At 41.6% G+C, this 25,263-nt stretch overlaps 1 protein-coding gene across 1 annotated transcript in view; it reads left to right on the top strand.

Annotated features, from left to right (window-relative positions):
• The first annotated feature begins 24,513 nt into the window (after window positions 1–24,513).
• Window positions 24,514–25,263, top strand: part of LOC139757100 (uncharacterized) — a 71,108-nt gene continuing 70,358 nt past the window's right edge. The window contains exon 1 of the mRNA XM_071677193.1: window positions 24,514–24,776. The gene's annotated coding sequence lies outside the window, so the exon portion shown is untranslated. The remainder of the gene's footprint in view (window positions 24,777–25,263) is intronic.

Here is a 25,263-nt window from a genome sequence, read left to right as displayed (position 1 = left end):
CCCTCTTCTGCTCTCTCGACCACACTCTTTTTATTTCCACACATCTCTCTTACCCTTACATTACTTACTCGATCAAACCACCTCACACCACACATTATCCTCAAACATCTCATTTACAGCACATCCACCCTCCTGCGCACAACGCTATCCATAGCCCACGCCTCGCAGCCATACAACATTGTTGGGACCACTATTCCTTCAAACATACCCATTTTTGCTTTCCGAGTTAATGTTCTCGACTTCCACACATTCTTCAAGGCTCCCAGAATTTTCGCCCCCTCCCCCACCCTATGATTCACTTCCGCTTCCATGGTTCCATCCGCTGCCAGATCCACTCCCAGATATCTAAAACACTTTACTTCCTCCAGTTTTTCTCCATTCAAACTTACCTCCCAATTGACTTGACCCTCTACCCTACTGTACCTAATAACCTTGCTCTTATTCACATTTACTCAACTTTCTTCTTTCACACACTTTACCAAACTCAGCCACCAGCTTCTGCAGTTTCTCACATGTACATGCCTTCACTCACCCTCTCAATCAATACCCTCCCATATAATTTACCAGGAATATTCAACAAACTTAAACCTCTGTAATTTGTGCACTCACTCTTACCCCCTTTGCCTTTGTACAATGGCACTATGCAAGCATTCCGCCAATCCTCAGGCACCTCACCATGAATCATACATACATTAAATAACCTTACCAACCAGTCAACAATACAGTCACCCCCTTTTTAATAAATTCCAGTGCAATATCATCCAAACCTGCTGCCTTGCCGGCTTTCATCTTCCGCAAAGCTTTTACTACCTCTTCTCTGTTTACCAAATCATTTTCCCTAACCCTCTCACTTTGCACACCACCTCGACCAAAACACCCTATATCTGCCACTCTATCATCAAACACATTCAACAAACCTTCAAAATACTCACTCCATCTCCTTCTCACGTCACCACTACTAGTTATCACCTCCCCGTTGGCCCCCTTCACTGATGTTCCCATTTGGTCCCTTGTCTTACGCACTTTATTTACCTCCTTCCAAAACATCTTTTTATTCTCCCTAAAATTTAATGATACTCTCTCACCCCAACTCTCATTTACCCTCCTTTTCACCTCTTGCACCTTTTCTTTTTCTTTCTTTCATACTATTCGCCATTTCCCGCGTTAGCGAGGTAGCGTTAAGAACAGAGGACTGGACCTTAGAGGGAATATCCTCACCTGGCCCGTTCTCTGTTCCTGCATTTGGAAAATTAAAAAAAAACCGAGAGGGGAGGATTTCCAGCCCCCCGCTTCCTTCCCTTTTAGTCGCCTTCTACGACACGCAGGGAATACGTGGGAAGTATTCTTTCTCCCCTATCCCCAGGGATGATATATATATATATATATATATATATATATATATATATATATATATATATATATATATATATATATATATATATATATATATATATGAGGCGTAAGGGAGAAAGAATACTTCCCACGTATCCTCTGCGTGTCGTAGAAGGCGACTAAAAAGGGAGGGAGCGGTTGGGGGGGGGGCTTTAAATCCTCCCCTCTCATCTTTAATTTACCAAAAGAAGGAACAGAGAAGGGGGCAAGTGAGGATATTCCCTCAAAAACTCAGTCCTCTGTTCTTGGCTTTACCTCGGTAGTGCGAAAAATGGCAAATAGTATGAAAAAAAATGAGAATAAACATACACACATCGAGACTCCCCTAGTGTAATGCTATTCTCATGATAAACTATCTCTTCTGCCGGCCAAATGATGCTCTCAGACACTACAAGTAGAAATGACCTTATTCTTGGTACCATAGACTTAATGTATCCTCCATATTTTCAAAATGTAATCAGACTGCATGTTACCTCCCACACCTAAGATGCTCCGGCTGGTAGGCAGACGTGGCCTTAGAAAGTGTGGAGGGTTAATAATGTATTCATCATTCAGTATTACATAATGCACACAGACCTTAGGCTCTATCTTTTCAAGATTGGTACAACAGCTACACTGAAATGACTCTGAATTATTCGGTGGTCTGATATGAACTGATCTGATTTTAACAAGTGTTAGATATGAAAAACCAGCTATATACTAACACAGATACAGACACACACACACACACACACACACACACACACACACACACACACACACACACACGCACACACACATAGAAACACACACACACACACACACACACACACACACACACACACACAGATACAACACTCATATAGAAGTACAAAAACCTAACAGAGAAGGAGGTCAACAAAGATAGTACGGGAATTGAGAGCCGATTTCCTGCGAGGCTTAAGCTTAAGGGAGAAGTTGATCATAGCCTTAAAGTTTTAATACCAGTCAGATGAAGTCATCAGTGAACAGCTCTAAAGGTGTAAAGATAATGGAACCAGAGGCCATAGAAAGAAATTTGTTATGAAATATACGAAGAAGTACTTTCATAATGTAAGAGGAGTGGATGAATGGAATAAACTGAGTAAGGAAACTATAAATGTAGACAGCACATTTTAGTTTAAAAAATCACGTGAAAGCAAAGTTCAAGAGATGGGGTCCTTCGAGTAGATTCCCTCCCCTTACTAAGAAGATGGTTAGTAGTACATACAGTCTTCCAATCGCAATCATGCCCTTCCTACCACACCGACACACTCCCTACGACACCCACGCCCTCCCTACTACACCCACGCCCTCCCTACCACACCCATGCCCTCTCTACCACACCCACGCCCTCCCATGTCTTCTTACCACACTCACGCCGTCATCAACAGCCCTCCCGGAGCCAGCCTACCGCCCGCATCATCCACTCTGTCCTTAGTCTTAATCAAGAGGTCTTGTTCCCGCTCGTGGGATTTTAACGTTTTTCAAGGCTGTATTTCCTACTCGGGAACCTAATGGCTGAGAGAGAGAGAGAGAAAGAGAGAGAGAGAGAGAGAGAGAGAGAGAGAGAGAGAGAGAGAGAGAGAGAGAGAGAGAGAGAGAGAGAGAGAGGGGGGGGTGGGGGTGGGGGGGGGTGAGCCAGATGAGTAAACAGAACTAAATCTTAAGTCCTGGGACAGGCTACCTCCGGATAGATGATGTGCAAAATTACTGTTCAGAAATACTATGTCTGGCAACGTTGTCTGGAGCACTGCTCCCAATATGTTGCATCTATAGACGCGTATACAAGTCATTCCAATATGTTACAGCCATAGATCTGTATAGAAGCAATTTAAGTATGTTATAGCCACAGATGTGTAAAGAAATAATCCGAATATGTCTTAGCCATTGATGTGTATGGAAGCAATTCCAGTACGTTGCAGACAAAGATATGTAAAGAAACAAATCTAATATGTTTCTGCCATAAAGTGTATAGGAACAATTCCAATATGTTGCAGCCATAAATGTGTCTAGAAACAATTTCAGAATGTTGTACGCATATATGTGCCCAGAAATAGCTCCAGTATGTTGCAGTCATAAATATATCCATAAATGTCATTGTATATAAATCATGTTGGATGCTGGTATATCCGGAATTACGACAACTAATCCAGTTCTTGTGAATATTTTGTGTCCAGTTTCGTTATCAAGACCCAGACGACATGGTTTATGAATGACTTGGTTTAACTGTACACACTAAGGCTTGACTGTAGACCGCATGGTTTGTGAATAGCTTATCCAATGAAAATATCATAATCTAGCTGAGTTCATTTATAGCAGAGGATATTAAACCGTGATGACCATTACTCTAATCCGCTAGTGTGGTGTGATAAGGAGTGACATCGTTTAGCTGTGAACAGTGTGGTTTGCTAGTGGATGGCTGGATGGTTTAACTTTGGATGCTGTGGCAAAATAATGACACCGTTTACTGGTGTATGTAAAGCTTCAACCCTTAACTATGACGGAACGACATTTAGCACGATGGTACGAGCCGTGAGGGCCACGTCATCATATCCAGGGATCATAACATTGTGTTCATAGGTTGTACCGCCGTGTTCAAGGGTCGTACTGTTGTGTTCAAGGGTACTATCGTTGTGCTCAAGCGTCGCATCGTTTTACTCGAGTTAGATGTTCAAGACCTTCCTGCATGAAGGATGTGACCCACCAGCGGACGCCAATATATAGGAATATGTGGCGCAGTTCGGCTGCTGAGAGTTACTTGCGTATGACGTGGTTGACCTGTGGTGCGAGGAACCTTCAGGATGTACAGTGCGGTGCAGAGGCGATGTTTCAGGTGTAGCTAAGGTAGATGGAGTGTAAATTACGTTATTACCGTGAGAAAAGCGTACACCATCATACCATCTACTTGTATGTTATCTCAATTCTGTAAGGATGCTTCTGCCACCGATTATTGTTGGCCATCGCCTTTAAAGCTCTTCGTAAAGCTTTCAACAATACTCAAGAACATTAAAAGCTTTATATACCTAACGGTGAGCGTGGTTATGAACGTTGAGCATGTACATTTTCAACACAAGAGAGGTTCTTATCAATGATACAGGCCAATGTTATCATCCCATCCACTCTCCCATTCCCCTCTCATTACTGATCAACCTTTGTCTTTCTCCTTACCTGGAACCACCTGTATATCATTCCTCCCCTCCCCCCGATCCATTCCTCCCTCAATCCTAACAACCATGGGGACATCACACACCCCTGCCGCAAACCTACATTCACTAAGAACCAATCACTTTCCTCTCTTCCTACACGTACACATGCCTTACATCCTCGATAAAAACTTTTCACTGCTTCTAACAATTTGCCTCCCACACCATATATTCTTAATACCTTCCACAGAGCATCTCTATCAACTCTATCATATGCCTTCTCCAGATCCATAAATGCTACATACAAATCCATTTGCTTTTCTAAGTATTTCTCACATACATTTTTCAAAGCAAACACCTGATCCAAACATCCTCTACCACTCCTGAAACCACACTGCTCTTCCCCAATCTGATGCACTGCACATGCCTTCACCTTCTCAATCAATCCCCTCCCATATAATTTACCAGGAATACTCAACAAACTTATACCTCTGTAATCTGAGCACTCACTCTTATCCCCTTTGCCTTTGTACAATGGCACTATGCACGCATTCCGCCAATCCTCAGGCACCTCACCATGAATCATATTTAATTTATTTATTTATTTATTTTGCTTTATCGCTGTCTCCCGTGTTTGCGAGGTAGCGCAAGGAAACAGACGAAAGAATGGCCCAACCCGCCCATATACACATGTATACACATACAAGTCCACACACGCACAATATACATACCTATACATCTCAGTGTACACATATATATACACACACAGACATATACATATATACACATGTACATAATTCATACTGTCTGCCTTTATTTGTTCCCAACGCCACCTCGCAACACATGGAATAACAACCCCCTCCCCCCTCATGTGTGCGAGGTAGCGCTAGGAAAAACATCAAAGGCCACATTCGTTCACACTCAGTCTCTAGCTGCCATGTAATAATGCACCGAAACCACAGCTCCCTTTCCACATCCAGGCTCCACACACTTTGCATGGTTTACCCCAGACGCTTCACATGCCCTGGTTCAATCCATTGACAGCACGTCGACCCTGGTATACCACATCGTTCCAATTCACTCTATTCCTTGCACGCCTTTCACCCTCCTGCATGTTCAGGCCCCGATCACTCAAAATCTTTTTCACTCCATCTTTCCACCTCCAATTTGGTCTTCCACTCCTCCTCGTTCCCTCCACCTCTGACACATATATCCTCTTGGTCAATCTTTTCCCACTCATTCTCTCCATGTGACCAAACCACTTCAAAACACCCTCTTCTGCTCTCTCAACCACACTCTTTTTTTTTCCACACATCTCTCTCACCCTTACATTACTTACTCGATCAAACCACCTCACACCACATATTGTCCTCAAACATCTCATTTCCAGCACATCCACACTCCTGCGCACAACTCTATCCATAGCCCACGCCTTGCAACTATACAATATTGTCAGAACCACTATTCCTTCAAACATACCCATTTTTGCTTTCCGAGATAATGTTCTCGACTTCCACACATTCTTCAAGGCTCCCAGAATTTTCGCCCCCTCCCCCACCCTATGATTCACTTCCGCTTCCATGGTTCCATCCGCTGCCAGATCCACTCCCAGATATCTAAAACACTTCACTTCCTCCAGCTTTTCTCCATTCAAACTTACCTCCCAATTGACTTGACCCTCAACCCTACTGTACCTAATAACCTCGCTCTTATTCACATTTACTCTTAACTTTCTTCTTTCACACACTTTACCAAACTTAGTCACCAGCTTCTGCAGTTTCTTACATGAATCAGCCACCAGCGCTGTATCATCAGCGAACAACAACTGACTCACTTCCCAAGCTCTCTCATCCACAACAGACTGCATACTTGCCCCTCTTTCCAAAACTCTTGCATTCACCTCCCTAACAACCCCATCCATAAACAAATTAAACAACCATGGAGACATCACACACCCCTGCCGCAAACCTACATTCACTGAGAACCAATCACTTTCCTCTCTTCCTACACGTACACATGCCTTACATCCTCGATAAAAACTTTTCACTGCTTCTAACAACTTGCCTCCCACACAATATATTCTTAATACCTTCCACAGAGCATCTCTATCAACTCTATCATATGCCTTCTCCAGATCCATAAATGCTACATACAAATCCATTTGTTTTTCTAAGCATTTCTCGCATACATTCTTCAAAGCAAACACCTGATCCACACATCCTCTACCACTTCTGAAACCACACTGCTCTTCCACAATCTGATGCTCTGTACATGCCTTCACCCTCTCAATCAATACCCTCCCATATAATTTACCAGGAATACTCAACAAACTTATACCTCTGTAATTTGAGCACTCACTTTTATCCCCTTTGTCTTTGTACAATGGCACTATGCAAGCATTCCGCCAATCCTCAGGCACCTCACCATGAATCATACATACATTAAATAACCTCACCAACCAGTCAACAATACAGTCACCCCCTTTTTTAATAAATTCCACTGCAATGCCATCCAAATCTGCTGCTTTGCCGGCTTTCATCTTCCGTAAAGCTTTTACTACCTCTTCTCTATTTACCAAATCATTTTCCCTAACCCTCTCACTTTGCACACCACCTCGACCAAGACACTCCACATCTGCCACTCTATCATCAAACACATTCAACAAACCTTCAAAATACTCACTCCATCTCCTTCTCACATCACCACTACTTGTTATCACCTCCCCATTTGCCCCCTCACTGAAGTTCCCATTTGCTCCCTTGTCTTACGCACTTTATTTACCTCCTTCCCAAACATCTTTTCATTCTCCCTGAAATTTAATGATACTCTCTCACCCTAACTCTCATTTGCCCTCTTTTTCACCTCTTGCACCCTTTTCTTGACCTCCTGCCTCTTTCTTTTATACCTCTCCCACTCATTTGCACTTTTTCCTTGCAAAAATCGTTGAAATACCTCTCTCTTCTCTTTCACTAACAATCTTACTTCTTCATTCCACCACTCACTACCTTTTCTAATCAACCCACCTCCCACGCTTCTCATGCCACAAGTATCTTTTGCGCAAGCCATCACTGCTTCCCTAAATACATCCCATTCCTCCCCCACTCCCCTTACCTCCTTTGTTCTCACCTTTTTCCATTCTGTACTCAGTCTCTCCTGGTACTTCCTCACACAAGTCTCCTTCCCAAGCTCACTTACTCTCACCACTCTCTTCACCCCAACATTTTCTCTTCTTTTCTGAAAACCCCCACAAATCTTCACCTTTGCTTCCACAAGATAATGATCAGACATCCCTCCAGTTGCACCTCTCAGCACATTAACATCCAAAAGTCTCTCTTTCGTGCGTCTATCAATTAACACGTAATCCAATAACGCTCTCTGGCCATCTCTCCTACTTATATACGTATACTTATGTATATCTCGCTTTTTAAACCAGGTATTCCCAATCACCAGTGCTTTTTCAGCACATAGATCTACAAGCTCTTCACCATTTCCATATACAGTACTGAACACTCCATGTATACCAATTATTCCCTCAACTGCCACATTACTCACCTTTGCATTCAAATCACCCATCACTATAACCCGGTCTTGTGCATCAAAACCACTAACACACTCATTCAGCTGCTCCCAAAACACTTGCCTTTCATGATCTTTCTTCTCATGCCCAGGTGCATATGCACCAATAATCACCCATCTCTCTCCATCAATTTTCAGTTTTACCCATATCAATCTAGAATTTACTTTCTTACACTCTATCACATACTCCCACAACTCCTGATTCAGGAGTAGTGCTACTCCTTCCCTTGCTCTTGTCCTCTCACTAACCCCTGACTTTATTCCCAAGACATTCCCAAACCACTCTTCCCCTTTACCCTTTAGCTTTGTTTCACTCAGAGCCAAAACATCCAGGTTCCTTTCCTCAAACATACTACCTATCTCTCCTTTTTTCTCATCTTGGTTACATCCACACACATTTAGACACCCCAATCTGAGCCTTCGAGGAGGATGAGCACTCCTCGCGTGATTCCTTCTTCTGTTTCCCCTTTTAGAAAGTTAAAATACAAGGAGTAAGTATTTAATGTATGTAAAATACATACATTAAATAACCTTACCAACCAGTCAACAATACAGTCACCTCCTTTTTTTAATAAATTCCACTGCAATACCATCCAAACCCGCTGCCTTGCCGGCTTTCATCTTCCGCAAAGCTTTTACTACCTCTTCTCTGTTTACCAAATCATTTTCCCTAACCCTCTCACTCTGCACACCACCTCGACCAAAACACCCTATATCTGCCACTCTATCATCAAACACATTCAACAAACCTTCAAAATACTCACTCCATCTCCTTCTCACATCACCACTACTTGTTATCACCTCCCCATTAGCCCCCTTCACTGAAGTTCCCATTTGCTCCCTTGTCTTACGCACTTTATTTACCTCCTTCCAAAACATCTTTTTATTCTCCCTAAAATTTAATGATACTCTCTCACCCCAACTCTCATTTGCCTTCTTTTTCACCTCTTGCACCTTTCTCTTGACCTCCTGTCTCCTTCTTTTATACATCTCCCACTCATTTGTATTTTTTCCCTGCAAAAATCGTCCAAATGCCTCTCTCTTCTCTTTCACTAATAATCTAACTTCTTCATGCCACAAGCACCTTTTGCGCAAGCCATCACTGCTTCCCTAAATACATCCCATTCCTCCCCCACTCCCCTTACCTCCTTTGTTCTCACCTTTTTCCATTCTGTACTCAGTCTCTCCTGGTACTTCCTCACACAAGTCTCCTTCCCAAGCTCACTTACTCTCACCACCCTCTTCACCCCAACATTCACTCTTCTTTTCTGAAAACCCCCACAAATCTTCACCTTCGCCTCCACAAGATAATGATCAGACATCCCTCCAGTTGCTCCTCTCACCACATTAACATCCAACAGTCTCTCTTTCGCGCGCCTGTCAATTAACACGTAATCCAATAACGCTCTCTGGCCATCTCTCCTACTTACATACGTATACTTATGTATATCTCGCTTTTTAAACCAGGTATTCCCAATCACCAGTCCTTTTTCAGCATATAAATCTACAAGGTCTTCACCATTTCCATTTAGAACACTGAACACTCCATGTATACTAATCATTCCCTCAACTGCCACATTACTCACCTTTGCATTCAAATCACCCATCACTATAACCCGGTCTTGTGCATCAAAACCACTAACACACTCATTCAACTGCTCCCAAAACACTTGCCTTTCATGATCTTTCTTCTCATGCCCAGGTGCATATGCACCAATAATCACCCATCTCTCTCCATCAACTTTCAGCTTTACCCATATCAATCTAGAATTTACTTTCTTACATTCTATCACATACTCCCACAACTCCTGTTTCAGGAGTAGTGCTACTCCTTCCCTTGCTCTTGTCCTCTCACTAACCCCTGACTTTACTCCCAAGACATTTCCAAACCACTCTTCCCCTTTACCCTTGAGCTTCGTTTCACTCAGAGCCAAAACATCCAGGTTAATTTCCTCAAAAATACTACCTATCTCTCCTTTTTTCACATCTTGGTTACATCCACACAAATTCAGACTCCCCAATCTGAGCCTACGAGGAGGATGAGCACTCCCCGCGTGACTCCTTCTGTTTCCCATTTTAGAAAGTTAAAAAATATATATATATATATATATATACATATATATATATATATATATATATATATATATATATATATATATATATATATATATATATATATATATATATTTACATAATTCATACTGTCTGCCTTTATTCATTCCCATCGCCACCCCGCCAAACATGAAATAACATCCCCCTCCCCCTCATGTGTGCGAGGTAGCGCTAAGAAAAGACAATCAAGGCTAAATTCGTTCACACTCAGTCTCTAGCTGTCATGTAATAATGCACCGAAACCACAGCTCCCATTCCACATCCAGGCACCACAGAACTTTCCATGGTTTACCCCAGACGCTTCACATGCCCTGGTTCAATCCATTGACATCACGTCGACCCCGGTATACAACATCGTTCCAATTCACTCTATTCCTTGCACGCCTTTCACCCTCCTGCATGTTCAGGCCCCGATCACTCAAAATCTTTTTCACTCCATCTTTCCACCTCCAATTTGGTCTTACACTTCTCCTCGTTCCCTCCACCTCTGACACATATATCCTCCTTGTTAATCTTTCCTCACTCATTCTCTCCATGTGACCAAACCATATCAAAACACCCTCTTCTGCTCCATCAACCTCACTCTTTTTATTACCAAACATCTCTCTTACCCTATTATTACTTACTCGATGAAACCACCTCACACTAAATATTGTTCCTCAAACATCTCATTTCTAGCACATCCACCCTTCTCCGCACAACTCTATCTACATCCCACGCCTCGCAACCATATAACATTGTTGGAACCAATAGTCCTTTAAACATACCCATTTTTGCTTTCCGAGACAATGTTCTCGACTTCCACACATTCTTCAACGCTCCCAGAACTTTCGACCCCTCCCCAACCATATGATTCACTTCCGCTTCCATGGTTCCATCCGCTGCCAAACCCACTCCCAGGTATGTAAAACACTTCACTTCCTCCAGTTTTTCTCCATTCAAACTTACCTCCCAACTGACTTGTCCCTCAACCCTACTGTGCCTAATAACCTTGGTCTTATTCAAATTTACTCTCAGCTTTCTTCTTTCACACACTTTACCAAACTCAGTCCACGGGGAAAATGAAACACGATAAGTTCCCAAGTGCACTTTCGTGTATTAATCACATCATCAGGGGAGATACAAGAAAGAAATATAACAGTCAGTTCATATTCAACGAAGAGATGTAGCTAAGACACCATTTGGTAAACATGTGATTGTTCAGGACAGACAACGAGCGTATCATAAACTTATTATGTGGACAAGAAGGTCAATTATTTACAAATTTTATCAACAGTAGTTAACCAATTTGTACAGACCTTCACTAATGTTAAGGTTATGATTCTTTGTGCATCTCATAATAGAAGATTCAATGATATTTCTCGTCGTACTGGAGTTAGAGATAATAACTGAAATAGCATTACTCCAGTCAATACAATGATCATAGTTTTTAACGTGATTAAACAAGGCATTTGATTCTTGTCCCGTTCTTATACTATATTTATGTTGCTTAAGTCTAACAGAAAGATCCTTACCAGTCTGTCCAACATAAAACTTATTACAATTTCTACATGGCACTTTACAGATGCATCCAGGAGAATTTTTTGGTGAGTTCCTGATTAAGACATTCTTTATAGTATTATTGTTGCTGAAGACAACATTTACATTAAAGGATTTAAGCAACATGGGAAGTAAAGTAAAATTATTGTTAAAAGGGAGAACTAAAAGATTCTTGGTGTCATTGGAAGGTTTGGGCTCAACTCTATAAATGATCTTTCACTGATGGTAAATCCCTTAAATTGGCAAAGAAATCATTTCATAGATTCTTTTTTTTTTTTTTTTGCTTTGTCGCTGTCTCCCGCGTTTGCGAGGTAGCGCAAGGAAACAGACGAAAGAAATGGCCCAACCCACCACCATACACATGTATATACATACGTCCACACACGCAAATATACATACCTACACAGCTTTCCATGGTTTACCCCAGACGCTTCACATGCCTTGATTCAATCCACTGACAGCACGTCAACCCCGATATACCACATCGCTCCAATTCACTCTATTCCTTGCCCTCCTTTCACCCTCCTGCATGTTCAGGCCCCGATCACACAAAATCTTTTTCACTCCATCTTTCCACCTCCAATTTGGTCTCCCTCTTCTCCTCGTTCCCTCCACCTCCGACACATATATTCTCTTGGTCAATCTTTCCTCACTCATTCTCTCCATGCGCCCGAACCATTTCAAAACACCCTCTTCTGCTCTCTCAACTACGCTCTTTTTATTTCCACACATCTCTCTTACCCTTACGTTACTTACTCGATCAAACCACCTCACACCACACATTGTCCTCAAACATCTCATTTCCAGCACATCCATCCTCCTGCGCACAACTCTATCCATAGCCCACGCCTCGCAACCATACAACATTGTTGGGACCACTATTCCTTCAAACATACCCACTTTTGCTTTCCGAGATAATGTTCTCGACTTCCACACATTCTTCAAGGCTCCCAGAATTTTCGCCCCCTCCCCCACCCTATGATCCACTTCCGCTTCCATGGTTCCATCCGCTGCCAGATCCACTCCCAGATATCTAAAACACTTCACTTCCTCCAGTTTTTCTCCATTCAAATTCACCTCCCAATTGACTTGACCCTCAACCCTACTGTACCTAATAACCTTGCTCTTATTCACATTTACTCTTAACTTTCTTCTTTCACACACTTTACCAAACTCAGTCACCAGCTTCTGCAGTTTCTTACATGAATCAGCCACCAGCGCTGTATCATCAGCGAACAACAACTGACTCACTTCCCAAGCTCTCTCATCCACAACAGACTTCATACTTGCCCCTCTTTCCAAAACTCTTGCATTCACCTCCCTAACAACCCCATCCATAAACAAATTAAACAACCATGGAGACATCACACACCCCTGCCGCAAACCTACATTCACTGAGAACCAATCACTTTCCTCTCTTCCTACACGTACACATGCCTTACATCCTCGATAAAAACTTTTCATAGATAAGCTTTATATTTGGTAGAAATGTTGGGTATGACGAAAGAGCACAATCTACACTTTCCTGTGTACTACTACATCCCACAGAACAATACTATTTAAGTCTATGTATAATGCATTATGCCTGACACTGGCCACCATGGCCAGAGACCACCATGGTTACAGTGACCAGATAGGCCACAGTCTGAGGAGGGGGCGGGCCATGTAGTACCTCATGGTTACCTATGTAGTGAGGGAAGGATTCCAGTATATTCAAGTCACAGTCTGAGGAGGTACTGGCTATCACAGAGAAACTCGCCGCCCACGACGGGTGATCATTGCCATGAGCTTGTTTGTGTGTTGCTAAGGTAGGCGGTCTGGCGTTTATGCAGTTGTCGTGGGCGGATCGGCTTTTGTTCACAGATGTGTGTCCTGAGGTTCGCCTCGTCTTGCTAACATACAAAGCATTACAACTATTATACTTGTAATCATAAACATAGGATGACTGCAAATCTACAGAAAGAATGTCCTTGAACTTGAGAAATAATTGTATCGTGATTTTTGCGTTGGGAAATAGGAAAGTAGACTTTACTGACGGATATAGTGATTTTATCAATGTCTTAACAATAAACATACTGAAAAAATTCATAGGGAATCCGTTTAAATCCTTAGTTTTTTCAACAGCCAACCAATCTATCTATCATCTAGCTGTCTATCTATCTATCTATCTATCTATATTCATATATGACGGAAGAGTTATATATCCATGCATAAACAGATATAGACGGAAACAACATGTTATAATGTCAGTATTCTTTACGTTATAAGTCTGAACCAAGATGTATGCTTTCAGGGTACAACCAGCGTTACAGAAGCTCAATATTTTCTGGAAAGGTGTTCGAAATTAATCTTTGTCCAGATAAAAGTGGAATAAGTTCTCTGTAGAGACGTAGATTTCACATGTTAGTTGAGTTGTGAACAGAGATGGTTCTGTAACTTTACAATTCAGCTTAGTGTGCAATGGAAAATGGAGAAGCACTTTCATTAGATGTCTATGTTTCGCTTCAACACACTGGGCACGGGTTAAAGGTGAGTATGCATGAGTGATTTTAGAGGCTGTACGGACCTGATCTACCTCATGAAATTGGGATTTAAGTCATTGATGATAGATGAAATAAACGTGGTGTGGAAAATGAAAAAAATAAGAGACATCTATATAACTGTGGAAGTCGGTGTTTCATCTTAACACACTGGGCATGAGTTGAGAATGCATGTGAGTGATTTTAGAGGCTGTTATACACCTGATCCACATCAGAGAGTTGGGAATGGCATTTATAATGATAGATAAATAGACTGAATTATTATCCCCGTCCTTGAACATGTCGACACTATGTGTTCCCACGTTCGTCTTGGTGCAGCACAAGTCCTTGACTCAACGAAGATAATGTCAAGAGGCAAGAGTCTCATATCCCCGCCTCTCCTTCCTCTTACTGATAAGTTCTCAGAGACAACTTATCGAGGACGCTCTGCAGTGTAACTACGTGTCTGATTCACGCGGGGTTTCAATTAAAAAAGTTTATCCTCCACTTCTGCAGGGAAGTTATAGATCTAGTTATATTAACCAAGTTTTAGATCAATTACAGTCTTGGCAACTACGTCGCAGAAAAACAAATATGGCTTCTGGGAAACGAGGGTTCGGAGCCACAGAGGAGAGTAGTGACTGCAGCGTCAGGCGAGTATATGTTAAACTTGTAAGCCATGACAATTCCTATTCCACATGGAAAGTTAGAATGTAGCAACATTAACTATGGAAAAAATAATCCAGCTCAATCAACTCAGGGTCATGTTTGTAGTAATAAACCGACGGTGTTTGAAGTTTGAACAATCTGAATATATCCGGATGCAATAAGGTTCATCATATGTGGTAAAATCTTATATTCACTTTACTTCGATGGATCTAGTTTTGCTCGAAAGACAGAAAATAGAGGTATTAGGAGTAATGATCACAGTCGCTTTCAAGTTCTATCTCTAACTTTTCTCCCCGTCATATATGATGTTCAAAACTGAAACAAAAATAATGAAGAGTTTGCCTACAGACCGCCACGCTTCCAGTAATACAGCACTTCATAAGGAGTAAACTGTTGTGTTATAACAGTAGTGTGTTAAGTGTTTGAAACAAGTTAGAATAATTTGTTGCCTGTATTATGTTATTGCTTTCAAACCAGGTAACAACTGGTATACTTTGTAACAAGTAACATAAATAACACAAATAACCTCGGATGATGCACAAGCACGTATCGCTTGGTAAGTCTCAAAGCCAGTGACGTAGTACCTGGGTTAGCCGATTGAATACGACCATACGATCCTTGAGCACGACTGTTAGACCCTTGGGTAATCATGGCCTGGCCCCTGACCTGACCCATTAGAGTTAAGTCAAAGATCAACCTATCATATCAGTAAGTTGTGCCCTCAACGCAAGTGTTTGATAATGCCTATAAAAGCAAATAGATTTCATCAAACCTTATATTTACAGGACTTTACATATTTAAGGTTTCCGACACAAGTCAGAAACTTTGTGAATAAATTGTTCTAAATCAAAGTAAATACCATCTACATCAAACAAAGGTATTTGCTAGTTCGTTGACTGTAGTTAGATGTAAACTAACACAGGAGACTTGAAACTTGGCGTAACCTATAATGATTTAGTTTGGTCTATCATTAAGAGGTAAAAATTTACTGACAATCGAGTAGTTTACTTAAAGATTTACCTGGAATCATTAAGACTGGATCAAATTAGTCTTTGGACAATCTAAATCTTTAATCACAACAGTCAAAACCTTGATAACTACGATACGGGTCTTGAACATGATAACGTAACCTCTGGCCTTACTCATGAGGGTCAAGTTAAAAAGTGAGGTCATCACATTGAGAAAATGATGAAGACGAATGCACTAAGAAAACTGCAAAAGAAATGAAGCAAAAATATTGAAAGGTGAATAATGATGATTAAAAAAGGGTTATATTAATACTTGCATCCTTTCCATGGTTCAGCCAGTTGGCCAAATATGTTATTTACAACCAAGTTAGGATAGAGAACGTATCTTCGTCTCGGTCCAAGTTGCTCAAATGTCTCGTGGTATACATAAGTCAGATGATTTGCTGGGAAATTGGACACACATCACTAAGTTAGGCGAGCTTCAATAACTAATTTGGACAATCTTCCCCAAACTCACCCGGATGAGCCACACTAACTAACTTGGACGAGTTTAACTAACAAGCTTGGATGAGCTTCAGTGACTAACTTGAACGAGCTTAACGCACAAGCTTAGAGAAACTAATTTGGACTATGAAAGTACACACCATTACTGATGACACTGTGTGTGTGTGTGTGTGTGTGTGTGTGTGTGTGTGTGTGTGTGTATGAATGTCCCTTGTATGAGCCGCTCAGCCACATCGTTCGTAACTGTACTTCGCAAATGTTTGCCAAATGATTTACAGACTACCAGGCTGGTAAGTAAGTCCCGTAAATTCTGTCTTCAGGTAATATACCTTTCATTATCACTGACCTGCGTGCTATATACGGAAAATGACACCATCAAGGAGACGATGATGGCAAATGAAGAGATTATACAGGCTAGAATATTGCTTGACGGTGGAAATGGTTAAAGATATGGAGCCCCTCGAGTGTAAAACTCCCTCCCGTACACAGCAAATACGTAACTACTATGTATCACTACCAGCATAACAGAGTTAATATTAACAACCTCTTACATATCATATTCCAGCATAATGAAATAAGTGTATACATCAACTGTGTTAACGGCAGTGGATGCAGCGGAAACAGCTGCTTTTAAAGACAAAAGTTCTGGACGATACATAAAAAATGAAGCACCAGAAGATACAGTAGTTGTAATAGGAAAAGTAGCCACAGTAACAGCAGCAGCAGCAGCGGCAGCGGTACGCGGTAAGCTACCGTAGGAACACTGGTAGCAACAACAGTAACAGTAACACCAGTAGCAGAACCAGTAACACCAGCAACAGCTGTAGTGACATACAGAACCAGGTCTGTGACACCATTATAATCACCAAGCTGTAAACTGAGACATGTTCATCAGTTACTCCTCACACAGCATTTCTGTTAGTGATGGCAGCAACAGCAGCAGTGGTAACAGCAGCAACAGGCTTAAGAACAGGAAAAGTAGCAACAACACTAATAGCAATGGTAGCAGCAACTCTATAACAGGTGGAGGACTCAACAGTAGCAGGAGAAAGCTAGCAGAGCGGCTGGCGAGCCACCATCACGTGATACACACTCCTGATAAAGAATAGGTAATTACTTACCGCTGATTCTCCTCTTTGTTTTCGTAAGGGGTCGGGAAGACGGAGAATATAAATCATATATTCACTAGATGATAAATCAAATGCAGTTTACACACACACACACACACACACACACACACACACACACACACAGAGTCCCTAAGGCCTATGCCGACATTGCTGATTTAGTACACCCTCAGCAGTCTGGAAACAAGAAGTCTTCCTCCACCGCTTACTGCTTTGTCAACCTCCTACACTTCATCTATCGCAACCTGGAGAAGGGCAAGACCTCGTTGGCACTCACCTTCATAGACTTCACTAAGGCTTTCGACTCCGTCAGTGATGACATCATCATAGAGAAAGCTATCGACCTTGGAGCATGAGGTGTCTCGTCTCTTGGCTGATGGACTTCCTGATCGGGCGACATCAAACCTTCCGTTGTCGGGGTGTGTGTGTGTGTGTGTGTGTGTGTGTGTGTGTGTGTGTGTGTGTGTGTGTGTGTGTGTCACCTCCACTTTACTACCCCCAACTTGTGGTGTCCTACAGGATACCAAGATGGGTGGGCCGTTTTGCTTCCTTATCCTTATCAATGATGCCATGTGGGATACAAACCACCCCTGGGAGTATGTAGACGACACCACCTTTGGCATCACAATCATCAACTTTCCTGACTTAAATGCGCTTCAGGAGTGGGCTACTATCAACAAAGTCACCATCAGCCTGGGTTCAGACGACATCCTGCCCCCTTACGTCACACTAGGACATAACGTCCTCTGGTTAGTCAGTCTTCAAGCTTCTTATCACTGTAAATGACGATTTAAACCGGAAGAGTCATGTCAGCATTATCATCAAATCATCCTCATACCGTCTCTACCTTCTTCGCCGACTGAGATTACTCAGCGTTCCACCATTTGAGCTCAGGCTTGTCTATGCCATCTTTCTTCTACCTAAGCTAACCTTCGCCTCCCCAGCCTGGTCCTCCTCCCTTACATTTATGCAGAGGGACCAACTGGAGAGTGCAAAAAACAGCAAGCACAGTCATCTTTTTACTAAGAACCTGCCCACCTTATCCGACCAACACCGGCAGCTCACACGGCAGTTTGGCAGCAACCTGTTGACGCAAACCCGACACAGTGACCTCCACCCCGACGCTCCACCCCCATGGACTGCAGTCGTCACCACAGTCCAGCTGTACTGATCACAGTTCGTTCAGACGGATATAAGAATACTCCTATACTTACCATTGTCAACGTTATAAACAATTCATGAACCAATGCATACCTAAGCAAGCAAAGAGCTTAGTTTTCCTTAGTTATGTGGAATGTCAACTACCATATTACTGTGATACAATCAAAAAGTAACTATTTACCGTCTAATTTTCAACTAATCACCACTAAACGCGTTATGTGTACACCATTGTATTTACTCTGTAAAGCTTCCTGTACATCTGCCACTTTGTAGAAGCATCCACCGCTACCTTGACCTTAACTTCTTTTATGATTAGTCTTACTCGTTAGTATCATGGCCTTCCTAATTTGTAATATCTCAACTGTAGATTTTCAGCTGAATAGCTGCCTAAGTGTGATATATCGATATTCTTCTTATTTGTCTACTTATTATATCATCAGTATTATCATTATCATTATTATTACCATAATATTATTATTGTTATCATCGTTGTTATCATTTCTTCATAACAATAACAATAAAAGATAACAATAATAATAATAATAATAATAATATTAATAATAATAATAATAATAATAATTATTATTATTATTATCATTATTATTATTATCATTATTATTATCATTATTATTATTATTAGTATTAGTAGTACACATACTTAAGCACATCTCTAGCTTCTTTCCAGAGTTTCACATAAAGAGAATAATTTAGGAGACCAACTGTGTACAAGCAAATATCAGGACCACAGTCAGAGTCATGAATAATGAAGTATTCAGCAAGTTGTTCATATCCTACATAAAGCCACAACTATAATATACCTCTCAACTTGTTCACATGCTACATAAAGCCACAGTTACATTATACCTCTCAAGTTTGGTTGCCGCACATAAAGAAGCACGAACAACTAACAGAAAAGGAAAACAAAGATTGTGCCAGAATCAAGATGGTTGAGTTACAGGGAAAAGCTAGAGGCCATGAATTTACCCACCGTGGGAGAGGAGAGTGAGGGTAACTTACTACAATGACTTTCACAGTGAAAACTTCGTCGAGAGATGATGGGACAGAACAAACAGACAACATGATCAAATTAAACAACAAGCTTTTAAAAAAAAATTCGAAATTCATTTTATAAATGAAATGGCTGATGAAATGAGCAGAATGAATGAAGACACGGTAAACGTAGACATTATACACTAATAAAAGTTATTACATAGCAGAGACTCTTTAAGGCATGGGGCTCCATGAGTGTAAAGCTCCCTCGCCATATATATATATATATATATATATATATATATATATATATATATATATATATATATATATATATATATATATATATATATACCTCGCAAACGCGGGAGACAGCGACAAAGTATAATAATAAAAAAAAAAAAAATATATATATATATATATATATATATATATATATATATATATATATATATATATATATATATATTTCTCTTTTATACTATTCGCCATTTCCCGCGTCAGAACAGAGGACTGAGCCTTTGAGGGAACATCCTCACTTGGCCCCCTTTTGTTCCTTCTTTTCGAGAATTAAAAACGAGAAGGGAGGATTTCCAGCCCCTCGCTCTCCTCCCCTTTTAGTCGCCTTCTACGACACGCAGAGAATGCGTGGGAAGTATTCTTTTTCCCCTATCCCCAGGGATATATACATATATATATATATATATATATATATATATATATATATATATATATATATATATATATATTTTTTTTTTTTTTTTCTTTTTCATACTATTTGCCATTTCCCGCATTAGCGAGGTAGCGTTAAGAACAGAGAACTGGGCCTTAGAGGGAATATCCTCACCTGACCCCCTTCTCTGTTGCTTCTTTTGGAAAACTAAAAAAAAAAAACAAGAAAGGGGAGGATTTCCAGCCACCCGCTCCCTCCCCTTTTAGTCGCCTTCTACGACACGCAGGGAATACGTGGGAAGTATTCTTTCTCCCCCATCCCCAGGGATATATATATATATATATATATATATATATATAAGGGAGGACGAACAACCGTGTGGACTACATGCCAACTGCAATTTTCGTAAAACAAGAGTAAGACTTGCACGACAATACATTCTTTAGCACCTTAAAAAACAGTGATACGGTAACAAGCTTCCAATCTTTTGGCGTTTTCCCTTTTTGTAGGGACAACATCTGGCTTTCTTTCTTGCGTCTGATAAACTTGGTCGTACTTATGTGTGTGTGTGTGTGTGTGTGTGTGTGTGTGTGTGTGTGTGTGTGTGTGTGTGTGGTAAACCTAATATCAGACTCTGGTGAATGTGGGAAAGTTAATTTCCTACTCAGTTACCTCTCAGTATTTACAGATTTGGATGCCCTTCTGGTTACTTTTTAGCACCGTCAGCCAATGATGGTTGATGTCATCTTAACTTTGTACGAGGATACCCTTTGTGTATGTATGTGCGTGGCCTTGATGTATTCTCAGATCAAAAGTCAAGGTTATAAAGCAGACTTACGAATGAATGAGACCAATGGTGTGGCGCTAGTTTACACAATGATCACCCTACTGCTTTTGAACACTTCTCTCAAACTGTGAGTTTGACCGGTCCTTACGTACATGGGGAATGCCCAAAAACATTTTAGTCAACATGTTTGGTTCTCTTTAAGGGCATTACTTAAGCTGATAATTGTGTAGCACCTTTCAAAGCCAACTCACTCGTCATAGGTTGTACAACATTAGTTAAATAACCAGTATTCAAAAGCAGTAATGACCCGCTACAGAAAACTGGAAATGAATAGCGATAGTTAAATATAAAATCAATATCAGAGTCGCTTTTGTTATCATTATTATTATATTTATTATCATCATTATCATTATTACTATTATTATCATTATTATTATTATCATTATCATCATTATTATTACTATTATCATTATCATTATCATTATAATTAATACTATCATCAATGCCGGTGTAGGTGCCACATCAACAGCACGCCACAAGCAGCAGAGGAACAACAAGGCAACCATTCAGCAGAATAGAGCATGACCTACAGTGTAACTAGAGGCATGGACAGTGATGGACAACATAAAATGGTATTGACTGGTTAACTTCCTCTGAGATCAGGGTTATGATCATGAAAAGGGGGTAGATATAGAGGGCTGGGTCATTGGATTAGTACAGAGGGTTGAACTCTTTATCTCTCTCCTCATTCTTCAGGTACCACACCACTATATAATAACACTAGAACGAAGGTTATAGACAGCTAAGACTTTCACTGTGATGGTCGCCAGTGATAACACCTGAGGAAAAGCATTCAACTGCTTTCCTGCGGCAGAATTCTGTGTACGTTAAAATTTCAATCTTTGATAATGATATTCGCAGTTGTGAATTGCATAGGATTTTTCACCGTCTGAAAGATGAGCGAAGGGTTATATTTCCAATACACCAACCAAGGAGACCGCACTTTCGCACTTTAAAGATCGTACTTATCTCTCGAAAAAGATCAGCTGTAGTCAAGTTTGAGAGCATCCTTAGCCACCAACAAGCGTACTATACAACCTGGTCAGCTCTGTCAACCATGATCAAGGGTAAGGAAATGCGTGACTCCCAGCAACGTTCGTCTGTAACCAAACCTGGTAATACATATGACTCTCAACATTGTCTTTCCAACAAGATTTAACGTAAAGGCTGTATGCATGGCTCCTCTGTGTACTGCGTTTCTAAGATAGACCTTATTCAATGCAGTACAAGTATACTTATATATGCTTCGCTTATAACCAATATTGACAGTATACCTCCCTTTACGAGAGTTTTATCTTGAACCAATATCAAGAGACGAATACAAGAACATTGGTTTGATTTCCATGACACGTGTAGAATATATATATATATATATATATATATATATATATATATATATATATATATATATATATATATATATATATATATATATCATGCAGCTCTAAATCATTATTGATCTAGTATCCTAAAAGACCTAAGCTTCTAGCAAAACCAGAATCCATGATGGTTTCCAAAGCAACGTAGCCAACCCGCAATACTATTAACGTAAAGGTCCAAGGTCAAAATACGGTCACTGTTGAATTAGCTACATACGTACCTAACAGGCCACAGCCGACGTCGTTTTTAACTCATACAATGAGTCAGCCAGCTTCAGTGGATGTTCTAGTTCAGGGCATTACTGTTAAGGTATCAGGTCAAACGTCAGATTATGTAAAAGGTCAACCAGGATGACGAGGTCAGAATTACCAGATCAGAGGTCAGCGTGAATCACTCAGAACACAGGGAGGTAAGGGTCAGCTCAGCTCAAAGGAAGCATTAGGATCAAAGTTCATTCTAAGTCATCGATACCATTCCCACAACTTGTTTTCTAAGAAATGCAACTCATTACTTATCATTAGGATGACCGACAACTCAGCCTTGATAGAAGACTCACCTCTTAGCTCTTAATCACTCAGCCGTGTTAAGACTCATCATTCAGCCGTGCTAAGATACACCTTGTTGTTTTAAGCTTACCACTCAGAGGTGTTAAGACTGACCACTAGGTCGTGCTTAGACTCATCACTTAGCTATGTTAAGCTCACCATGTTACTACTGAGCACTTAGTCGTGTTGACTGATCGTTCGGCCGTGTTTAGACTCATCACTGCGCCATGTTACGAACTCTGCAAGTGTCTGTGACTGGTTCTCGTGTCCGGCAGTTACAACACCTTGACAAACCTACTCTATACATAATGCATATACATAATAATATGTTGGCAGACCAGAGGGTGGAAGGTCGTGTTGGCTGACAAAATGATGGAAGCTGCAGACCCTTCTTGCCAAAGAGTTAGCATAGCACTGAAGCAAACATAGCAAGGCGAGACTTTATTTGAATTCTTGATTTCTGTGTTGGGAGTATCAAGTCCACAGGAGCTTAAGTAGGGTGTGTTTAATCCTTCTATCTATCCCACAAAAGCTTATGCTGGGGGAGTTGAATCCTTCTACCCATCAGAAAAGATCTTATGCTGGGAGTATTGAGTCCTGCTACCCATTTCACAGGAACTTATGCGAGGGGAGGTAACTCTCTACCCATCCCACAGCAGGAGGTCCTACTCGTTGTAATGAACCACAACTGATGAATCTATTAAGCGGTAATTGCACTTCTAAATACATATTAATGCATTTATTAAGCAAACAGAAACAGTTCCAAGAATCCTGATCGGAAAAGCCTGATAAGAAAACAAAAATGAATTAATCATTGGACTTGTCATTCTGTAATGCAAATGAGTTCATGTTTTGAAGTCGTTCCAGCTGAACAGCGCTCAGGAGGAATATATAACCAGCATGAGCGCGTGGGTCCAGGTGTGCTCAGGTCATGAGGGGCTAGGAGGGGGCGGGGCAGGGGGAGGGGTGTGTGTAGGTCTTGGACACTGAACCTGTGGCACCTGCAGCAACTCCTGTGGGCGGTGCGAGAGCCACTCCTCCCGGCACGCCCCTGCAACCGCCCCCGGCCAGCCTCTGCAACTCTCTAAATCACAGCCTCCATTTTAAAGCTTGTTCGTTTTAAAGTTAACCCGTTCAGTGGGTGCCTCCGGAAGGGGGTGCCAATGGCTCCACCCACTGGCGCCGGGAACCAATCCAGAACGAGATTTAAACCGGTAAAAAACGCGGGTGGGCCCGAGATGCAGGAGAACCTCTAGCTGATTGGCTGGCTGTCGTGTCCACTGCGCACGCGCCGCCACCCGATGACTGAAGAACGCGCGCGGCCACTTGCGTGAAATTGAATTTTTGTAGCGTGAGTGGATGCGAGTGAGGAGTCAGTTGTTGTGTGCAGTGAGTGGCGGCGGAGGTGCGTGCGAGGTGGCTGCACTGGACTTAGCAGTAGCGCCCGTGTGGAGGAGGAGAGCCCCATCCGGCCATCGATCCAGCCACTAGTGTGGTACCCGCCACCACCGCTAGATGGTGCACCCTCCGCCGCAGCCAACTTTCCCAGCCGTCAGTAGCCGGAGAGACTTTATCGCCGTGGGCTGTACGCCCTCTCCTGCCCGCCCGCGCCCACACATGTTCCTCTTAACGTGAGTACTACGCCCCTACCGCTCGCTGACATGGCTTTTGTGTCGCTGTAAGAGGTTGCCGAGCCGTGTGTCATGCCGGTCAAAGATGAGACGTGCTTAAATTTACCGTTTTTGCCGAACTTGCCGTAGCGGTGGGACCCATAGATAGGTCTATGGCGCCAAAAAGTGCGGCCTGCTTTTCCCTTCTCCCTTATCAATAATTTTTGTGTTTCCACCTTCTGTGCATGGTTGTGCCCTCTGTTAGTGTGTGCTGAAAGAAAAGGAAAATCGTGTCTGTGAGTTATGAGAAAGTGATAGGTGTTAAGAGAAAACAAGAGGGTAGGGTAGTGTTGTGCAGGGCTGTTCTTGGCGTAAATCTCCAGGTCCTCAATAGATATGCTCTGTGGCCGCTTTAAACCTTGTAAATCAGTGAAAAAATTACAGTAGTGTTTAAATCCCCTATATTTACAGGGCTGCTTCTCTGATGATGGCAGAGGCCGCATCGTTA

This window comes from Panulirus ornatus, chromosome 24, assembly GCF_036320965.1.
Source record: "Panulirus ornatus isolate Po-2019 chromosome 24, ASM3632096v1, whole genome shotgun sequence".
Classification (NCBI taxonomy): Eukaryota; Metazoa; Arthropoda; class Malacostraca; order Decapoda; family Palinuridae; genus Panulirus; species Panulirus ornatus.
This window is presented reverse-complemented; position numbering and strand designations above follow the sequence as displayed.